A 9,604-nucleotide genomic window follows, 5' to 3' on the forward strand; every position below is an offset into this window, starting at 1 on the left:
TGAGAGGTATGAGAATATGTAGTGGTAGTATATGTTCAAAGCAGTCTTTCGGATAACTTGTGCAGAACCAAAATTGTAATTTTTTTAGGAGGAATGCAGGAAAAGGGAGAACATAATAATGTCCCATTTACTAAACAATGCACAAATTATATTTTTTGTCCAAAATGACCATGAGTTTGTTAAAGCTGTCACTGTTGCATGAAATGTTAGGGTTTCATGTCTATGAATATACTGGTCTGGGACAATAAAGGGAGATATGGAAATCATGCCTCTACCTCTCAACCTCTTAAATAGACTAATTATAAACAAAAATAGTACCCAAGTTAACAGTAATGTTGATTTAAAAAAAAAAACAAAGTTTACGCTCATGGTGGTGACAAGCCTATCCAAAACTCGTTTAAGTATTTCATATAAAATTTACAACACGGATAAAGTAACATTAAACAATAAATTCAAACTAAAACCAAACATTCAGAAACTTTTTTTTCCGGTTCTCCAAAAACAAGACAACCTTCCCCATCCCCAAAGAATAATTGCGACAGCACTGATTACCTCTAGTAACTAGAAAGTAAAAAACAACAACCAGAGCATAAACTGTCATTGCTGAAGGCATGTGTAACCAGGACGGCTTCTTTAATTTTATGTTGGGGCACTCCAACACTACAAATGGGATTTTGTAAAAACTGCACGAACCACGGTCTGAATGTGGAATGTAACTGGAGGCTTCTTATCTGATGAGAAAGTAGTATTAAGTATTTTTTAATGTTTATTGATTAATTGGTTTAAGCTGCTTGTTTAATTGTTAGATGTATTAGGGTATATAAACCGTGTAAGTTATGTGATGTTTTATACTCCTTGAAGGCGGTTGCCAAAGCACTAGAGGTGCAATAAACTGGTGTTTTAAGTGAATTCTTCGGGATTTTGTAAAAAGTCTCCATGTTTAACTTCAGCAAACCCAAACAGCTTTAGACAGTGACACCATTCGGCAATGAAAAAAAATCCCAACATGTCCCAGAAGCGAAATCTAGTAAGGTCCTGTTGGCTAAATTAAATTATACAATGACCCCCCATTAATATTCCAAAAGAAAATCAGACTTATACTAATGGAAAAAGGTCCGGTCACCCGGACTTTTTCTATTAGTATAAGTCTTTACTTTTTTTTGTGTTAGGCAGCAACGGAGAAAGGAATAGCTCCGTTGCTGCAATTTCACTATGTTAAATAAGTTTAACATAGCGAGATATCTTAAAAAAAAGCAGCGGAGCTCTTCCTTTCTCCGTTGCTTTTTTTAAAGCTGTCTCGCTATGTTAACTTTAAAAAAGCAACAGAGATCTTCCTTTCTCCATTGCTTCCTCTACACACATCTCTGATGTACTGCATAAGCATACACATGTGCAGTACATCAGAACTGCTCCAGGATACCAGACAGCTGCAGAAGGGCAGCACAGACATATTATACAATGCCATTATTTAAGAAAAGTAAGTATTTTTTTCATAAATAATGTCATTGTATAATAGCAATAACCCACTTCTGGGTGTGCGTAATGCTGGATTTACCCACGGTTGTCTTTGTTTGGCCACTCAGGCTTCACCCTCGTGACCAAACCACACCAACCGTGGGTAAATCCAGCATTAACCACACCCAGGTGTGGGTTATTGCTTAACTAATATACGAGGGATAAGTGTGAAGCAGGCATCAAAGTTTAAGTGCACAAATAGTACGCTAAAATGTAAAATATAAAGTATATATACAGTTTTATTTTTCAGTGACAGTTAACCACATTTAATAATGTCCATTAATTTTTATAAATGCTTCGCAATTCTGCAAGGACCTGCTGGTAAGTAACGTGTCACGGAAACATGAACACGATAAAGCATTTTGTTGGTGAAAATTCGAAGGTGATAGTTGGTTGGATTCTGTTCTGTGTTCTTTGCCATTTATTGGTTGTTTTTTTCTCTCTCTCTCTCTGGTAGTATAAGCAGCCGCAAAAATAAACCGAGAACTAATAAGCTTAGTAACTAAGCTTATTAGTTTGAGGTTTATTTTGCAGTGCCCCTGTGAGGAAGCCGTGGCTCCCCAGGGAGCCATGATGCACACTTTGGGAACCCGTGATCTAAAGAAATCCCAATCCCTCCACACCACAAGCTCCAGAAACCTCAATCTCATTACCACAATCAACAGAACATGCTGGAGGGACAGGTTCATAACCCAGAGACTGCCCATGATCTGGAATAGACTTCCCATACATGTCGAGTAGAGCACCTCACTGGCCCTCTTCAAGAGAAATCTTGATGAGTGGATGGGAAATAGAAAGTTCACCCCAGGGATCACTCCAGTGGCTTTACTTGATAGAGGCACTGAGAACTAACATTGGGCAGCACAATTGCAGGGCACTTCTATATGCTAGGCTTGTAAAGGCTCCAGGGCCATTAGCCTAGTACACACCTATGAACCTATTAAAAAAGGCATAATTAGTACAGCATATAAAATATGGAATGAGAATTACATATAAGAATCAATCAGAGGAGCTTAGAAAGGATTGGGAAGAGAGATTGGATAAGCAATTTACAGACAATGGGGGGATATATGTATATCTCCCAAATATGCAACAGATTCAAGAAAATTTAGGATCTTTGCCTGGAAGTGTTCACACAGATATTTTTATACCCCAAGTAGACTCCAAAGAATTTTTCCTCAGGTGGATAGCAAACATTGGAGGTGTAACAGGCAAGAAAGAGATAGCTGTGAACATATTTTTTGGAAGTGTGATGAGCTGGCAGACATTTGGGATTCCCTAAGAGATGCTGGGTGAGCGGATTGGACTGACTGGGGAGATTACTTTTTTGAGTTATGCTACAGAATTGGAATTGCCTAGACATAGTAAAGCCTTGCTGTGTCTAATTACGGTGGCTGCCAAAAAAGCAGTTACTAGAAAATGGAAATCAAAGTCTAAAAAACTTTACTAGAAGTAGTGGATATAGTAACAGAGATAAAACAACTGGAACTGGGATCTGTAGAAAAAGGAAGCAGCAAACTACATAGGAAAAAATGGGAATTGTGGGACCAATATGTTCCGAGGTTTAAGAGGCAAGATTTGAGTGAGCCATATAATGCTTAACTGATGATGACTGGATGGTTTATAAGTGATGTATAATGTTTACAACTACAGTTGTTTCAATAGTGTCTGTGATGTACACTGTTTGTAACTAAAATTATATAATATTGTATGTTTTTCATTTATATAAATATAAGAGTGCCTTTGTCATATGTGTAAATTTAATAAAGATGTTTGGAAAACAAAAATTAAGTTTCTCCTGAATTCACCCTTCCCAGCCCTACCAAAGGCTAAAAATATTAATTCCATGAGACTACATGTTAAAACCTGGTCTTATTCTCATTAGTGCCAAGTAAACACAATCCAGGCCTCTCCTCAAAATGTTAAACATCAGCAGTATACAGAGTCTGTGCTTGATGCCTGGAGAACAGTCAATGTGAGTCCACTACACAAGAGTGGGCCTCCTACAGACCTGAGTATTTATGCAGACATAGGTAACTCAACTGATTTAGACAACAATCACATTGCTTTTTTGAAGGGCAGGTTCTGCCTCCTTGACATAATAAGCACATTTGAAAAGGTTTCAGCAGTGGTGGACAGTGGTAACTCCATGCATGCTGTACACCACAACATGGACAAGACTTCTAACATGACCTCCCCCCCACATTGCTATTAAAGAAAAAAAACATAGACAAACTTAGTGTAAGGCTCTGCTTTTTCCTGGATAACAAATTGGGCATCCAGCATATCCTGGGTTGGGAACATTGCTGATATCTTCTCTGAATGAGAAATTTCAATTAAGAGTGTACCATAGAAATCAATGCAGGACCATCTCCTATTTGGCATTTGTTTTGGAGAGATCCATAACAATATCTTAAAGTGTGGTTGATAGAGTTTATTGCTGTCTGCAAGCTGGGCATTGTTATCCTCTCATACGCTGACACTAAACAACTCCACCATGAGCTGGGATATGCATATACCTGGTCCACTGAACACAGTGTCAAGCCAAACACAAAAAAGTGCAGTACAGTATCATTGTCAGAAATGCTATTCCAACATTATACAGGATCATAGGTAGGTACTAGGCTCACAGTCAGGGGATCATTGAAGAACTAGCCCACATTCCCTGTTGCCACAAGCACTGTTTGGTTAAGTGACTTGCTCAATGTCACACAGTAGACAGATGAGGGTTGAAGAAATCAAACCCTCTTACACAAGAACTACAGATAACAGTCTTAACCCTTTATATCCAATTCCAGACAAAACATAATGATCCTTTTGCAGAACAGATACTTTCAAAAGAGATTTGGGTACTAGTATGAACAACTCTCTCTCATTTGATCACCATGTTACCACCACAGACAAATAATCCTTCTATCTAGCCCAGTCATTTCCCAAAGGAATATCTTCACGAGCCAAGGAAGGCATGCTACCGCTGTGGTCTTCCCTCTTTACACCTATGACTGAAGACAGTACCCTCTGTGGTGTGTACAAACCCAAGCATACCACTTAGCTGGAAAGTTATTCATAACCTGGTATTATAGAACCCACAAATGCACATAATATATGCATCTGATAAAGATGTGTATGCAATACATTTCCATATTTTGTTTAATTTTAAGAGGAAAGTGTTTCTTTTAATAAACAGAGCATACAAAATATAACATAACTGCTCACCATTCCATAAGGGGCTGTTAGAAAAGTGCTGACTCTGATATACTGGAGTTTTACTTCCTCAGAATATGCAGATGTAATGATGAACTATTGTGATTGTATAAACACAAACCATTATTCTGCTGAAAGCAACAATATCAGTATTACTAAATGGAGGAAAACAAATATGTGCGCTAAACATAGCCTGTAAAAGATCCTTTCTAACGAAAGGAACAATAGGTAATGAAAGCATAATTAGTTTTAGAACATTCTCTTTCTGGATAATTATACCTTGCTCTCTGTCTCCAGTGTTGTGCTAAATGAAAGGGCATCGACTTTAAATGCAAACTGCATAACTCAAGAAAGTGGTGTGCACAGTGCTTTTTTATATTTCGTATTGTAAAAGACCAGCAATTTCAGAGTTTGACAATTGCTTTAAACAGACTCTCCAGAGATGTTGTTTCTGCCTTCTTTTCAAAGTAAATGATTTGTATAAAAAATGTCTCTGCTGAACAATATAGTTGTTATTTGCAATGATCCAAATATACAGACTATATTAAGGACAGTGTTTCATTGTCAGATTATGGATACTATGTGATCATCATCTGAAATATGATATTACAGTCTGTAACAGAGGATTTAACTGCAAAATTGCTCACTGATGTATGCTTGCTTATTTATTTATTTATTTCAACTAACTACAAGGCTAGATTTTTTTATGCACAAGTTAATTTTTTTTATTGGGAACCTGAAATCTGGATATCATAAAACTTCAATAAAGTGTATCATATAAGAAAAAGTATAGGTAATTGTAGATGTTAAGATGATTGTTTATCTCTATGATGCTTTGCTACCCCAAACAATTCTATGAAAGAACTATTACATTTAATTACATATGAATTACTAATTAATTAATTTATTTATTGGCATTTGATTACCGGGAAAGTCTGACTGGGTAGACTTCCATTTTCAGCGGAGACCTGGGGAGAAAAGCTTCAAATTAGTACAACACATTTTAAGAACAATAATTTTACAATCTTCAAAGCAAAAACAAAAGCATTTGCAGTTTAAATATAATTATAACAAATTAGACATATGGTTAAAATTCGATGCAAGGTATATGACAGTCATTTAATATTTACAGAAACTTTAGACAGTTTGTAGAGAAATTAAAGGTTAAATCAAGCAGCAAACCAAAATAATATCTGAACATGAGTTGAAACATTATAGCAAAAAGTGGAAATGTGAGAGAAAGTAACTGAATAAGTGTTAATTTTGACTCTTTTGTATAAAATGTAGTGCCAAAACAGCTCTTCTGCAGTTAAAGTAGTCCTACCTAGAAATATATTTCTACTGTGTTTGCTGAAAGCCATGTGGGGAGAAAAGAAAAAAGTGAATTGCGATTATGTGATGTGAGTCTGATGAGCATGATGCTCCAGAAGCAGAAAGGGCTGACTATATTTTTATTTGCTATGCTGTTTACTTTAAAACTTAGATATTCTCACTTTTTTTACTACTTGGACATTACTTGATTACTCGAAGAAGAGAAAAACTTCCCGCAAGAACTAACGGTGTTCCCGTATAAATGTCCAATGAAATACTGAAGTAAATCATGCATATTTAAAAGGCAAGCAATTAATCATTTGAAATAACTGTCCTATCAGAACAACATCCTCCCTACTGATGACCTATCTTGTGATGGTGTAAAGTGAAAAAACAATCAAAAGGGCAATAATAGCACCACATTCAGCCTTGAGCACTGATACTGAAAAAGCTTGCCTTTTATATATATTTGCTGTTTAAGAATGCTCTGTTATGGTTGGATGAAGAGATTGTTATCACAAAAGCACTCACCTTTATTTTATTTATTTTACTAAATGCAATGAATCTTGTTTTGTGCTTTTAACTCTGCCGTGTTTCAGTGATTCCTGATTTTCTTCAGTATTACTTGATTGCTTACTGATATTGCCTTCTTTTCATATCCCATTACAATACTCCATGAAAGTACCTTCATTTTCCTTACAGATTTTACTTAGGATTCTCTGAGAGGTATGTTTTATGCTTTTTTTTTTTTTTTATTCTGTGCTATTTGAAGGCTCAGTTGCCAATCATTGTGTGCTCTTCTTTCTGGATTGTGAGGTATCTGACATTGTGTACCCTTATCACATTTAACTGAATGATAAAGTCCTGTCAGTTGCACTCCCCTTAAATAATTATTTAATTGTAGTGCTATTATTGTTTAAGCCACAGACGTTGCTGACCTTTTTTCAGAATTTGTTAACCCAATTCCTGATTCTACCCTAAGTAGAAAACATTTGTTTTATATAAGAAGAATCAAATAAGAGGAATCATAACGTAGCCATGTTTACATATTATATTCTAAAACATTGACATTTTTTTCAGTAAAATGTCATTCTGGCTGATTGTGCTTACTTTCGAAGCAGTTATGGTGTATTTGTTGTTTTTTTTTTCCTTCTCCAAAATCTTTGTTTATGTTGAGCTGAGTAAAGCAGATTAATATTGAACAACAGACAAAATTCATACAATTTCTTGTAATGCAATTAAGTTTTAAGACCTTCTTAATACAATGTAAAATATAGCAACAATGCCACATATGGAAATGGAGCTATTATTGAATTATACACAAGATAAAGCTAACAGCCAAGGCCTAAATTATTTTGCCAACTTAAAACTTTTGACCAAAAGAAAAAAAAGCTATATGACTAGGTAAGCTGGTCTTGGACTTGTTTGAACTATATAGTACCCTAACCACAGCATTCTTTTAAAAGGCATACAACCAATGTCTGAATTCTGGAAAGAAAGGAGAGGAATGGATATAATCTAATGATAAGTGCCAAAACCCCACTGAGAAAACCACCCTAATCAGCATTTCACTTTGCTGGGATAGAGATTGTTCGGATTATCTCATTAACCTCCATTGAAGACCCATGTGATTCACAAAATGAGAGTGTACAGTGTAAGCAAATTTCTTTTTAGCTTTGACAATATTTTGTTGTAGGAAGCTGAGGTAGAGTTCAGACATTCTTATGCCACCCTTTGCACCACCATTCATATTAATAGAGTGACCCTGTGAGGCTATGGGTAAGGAAGTTGAGCACCAATTTATGTTTCAATTGGGACCTCATAACTGCATACTGAAGAACAAGATATATCAAGTTGTCTTTAGATGGTAGCCCCAGTTCAAACTGATGATAACAGAAGGAGGTCTATACTGTTTCTCCTCTAACAGTTTGCAGGAGGTCATCAAGCCAATATGTCCTCTTCAAGTACAAATATTCTGCATTAATTTAGTGATATTTCACTCTCAGTTGTGGATAGCCCACAGTGGGATCAAGGAATCCCACAGGCAGAAAGAGGGGAGGGAATGATTTAAGTAATTTATTGCAGATCTTATTTCTGAATTTTGATGCCAGCCCTTTAGTGCTTTATATTGTACCAGTGAATGGTCCACAGTGATTCTGACTGCAACTGGTTGGCTTCTATCCTAGTCCAAGGTAAGGGTGAGTGTGTTTACTGTTAATTAGTCAACTTTCTGTACATGTATTAATTTATTTTTTAATTACCTGCTGTATCAAGTCAGGGTTATGTGGGAGCAGAAAGCTATCCTTACATTCTTTGGACACAATATAGAAAAGTTGATTCTGAAGGAGATATCAGCTTATTGTGGAAACTGTTGTCATTCTAAAATTAAAACATGTTGCTGAATGATGCCACTTTAGTTATGCACTATCAGTAAAATGCAACATGCACTACATGTTGAACCTAGCTTATATTAAATATAAGCTACAGATCAAGAAGTAATGCATGTACTGTCAATTGGTTATTAGAAGGGTCTATATTAGAAGCCCAAAGATCCAGTTGAGCGAATCGGAAAAGATCGACACATGTTGCGTGAACTACGGAAATGGCGAACATCCAAAACTGCGAAATACGAAATGTCGAAATGTCATGGTTGGCCCATCTGCGGTAAAGCTCCGTAAGGTAAGTGTGCGATAGTTATGGACCTTAGGGTTCGGGTGCGGGTTAAGGTAAGTGCATAGATAGGTAATATATGTAAGGTTTGTGTAGGGTTAGCAGTAGGGTTTTGTTAATTGTATGTGTGTGGATTATTTGTTTTGTTTGGGTATATCTCCATAGGGTAAGTGTGCGATAGTTACGGACCTTAGGGTTAGGGTGCAGGTTAAGGTAAGTGCATAGACAGTAATGTATGTAAGGTTTAGTGTAGTAGGGTTTGGTTAGTGTATGTATGTGGTTGATTTATTATGTTTGGGTAGGTAGTGTGTAGCGCGCAGTGGGGTTGGCCGACTATGATGATTAGAGATTACATATTTCACTTTTTAGGGGGTTCGATGTATTTGTGGTTCCGGCTATAAGTGTCGCTGTTGTGGTATTCGCTCAAACGGGTTTTCAGTTTCATAATATAGACCCTATTAGAAAAGTCTGTATCTTTCTGCCTTAGAACGATGGTTAATAAAACAACCAAGCATTTTCCCAATAATTCTAGTTATTTTATAGTGTAAGAGGGAAGCTGCGGTGGTACAGCGGTAACTTTGTTGCCTCACAGTAAGAGGTTCTCCTGTTTGATTCACAGCTGGAGTGCCTTCTGTGTGGAGTCTGCATGTCCTCCCTGCAGTCCAGTGGCCTCTGAAAGACATGCGTGAATGGGCGTGCCTTCGCTGAAGGTTGGGCTTTGGGCTGGCAACTCGGCACCATAAAAAATCTACTGCCAAACATTAGCGAACCGGAGTTCCGCTGTGGCGACCCCTAACCTGGAAAAGCCAAAAAGACAAACAACAACATTTTATAATGTAAGAGACTTCCAAGTCATCAATAATCTCTTTCTCATTTTGATAGTGTATATGTATATATCTGGTAA

Source organism: Protopterus annectens, chromosome 8.part0 (genome assembly GCF_019279795.1).
Source record: "Protopterus annectens isolate FY-2018-M chromosome 8.part0, PAN1.0, whole genome shotgun sequence".
In the NCBI taxonomy this organism is placed as follows: Eukaryota; Metazoa; Chordata; order Ceratodontiformes; family Protopteridae; genus Protopterus; species Protopterus annectens.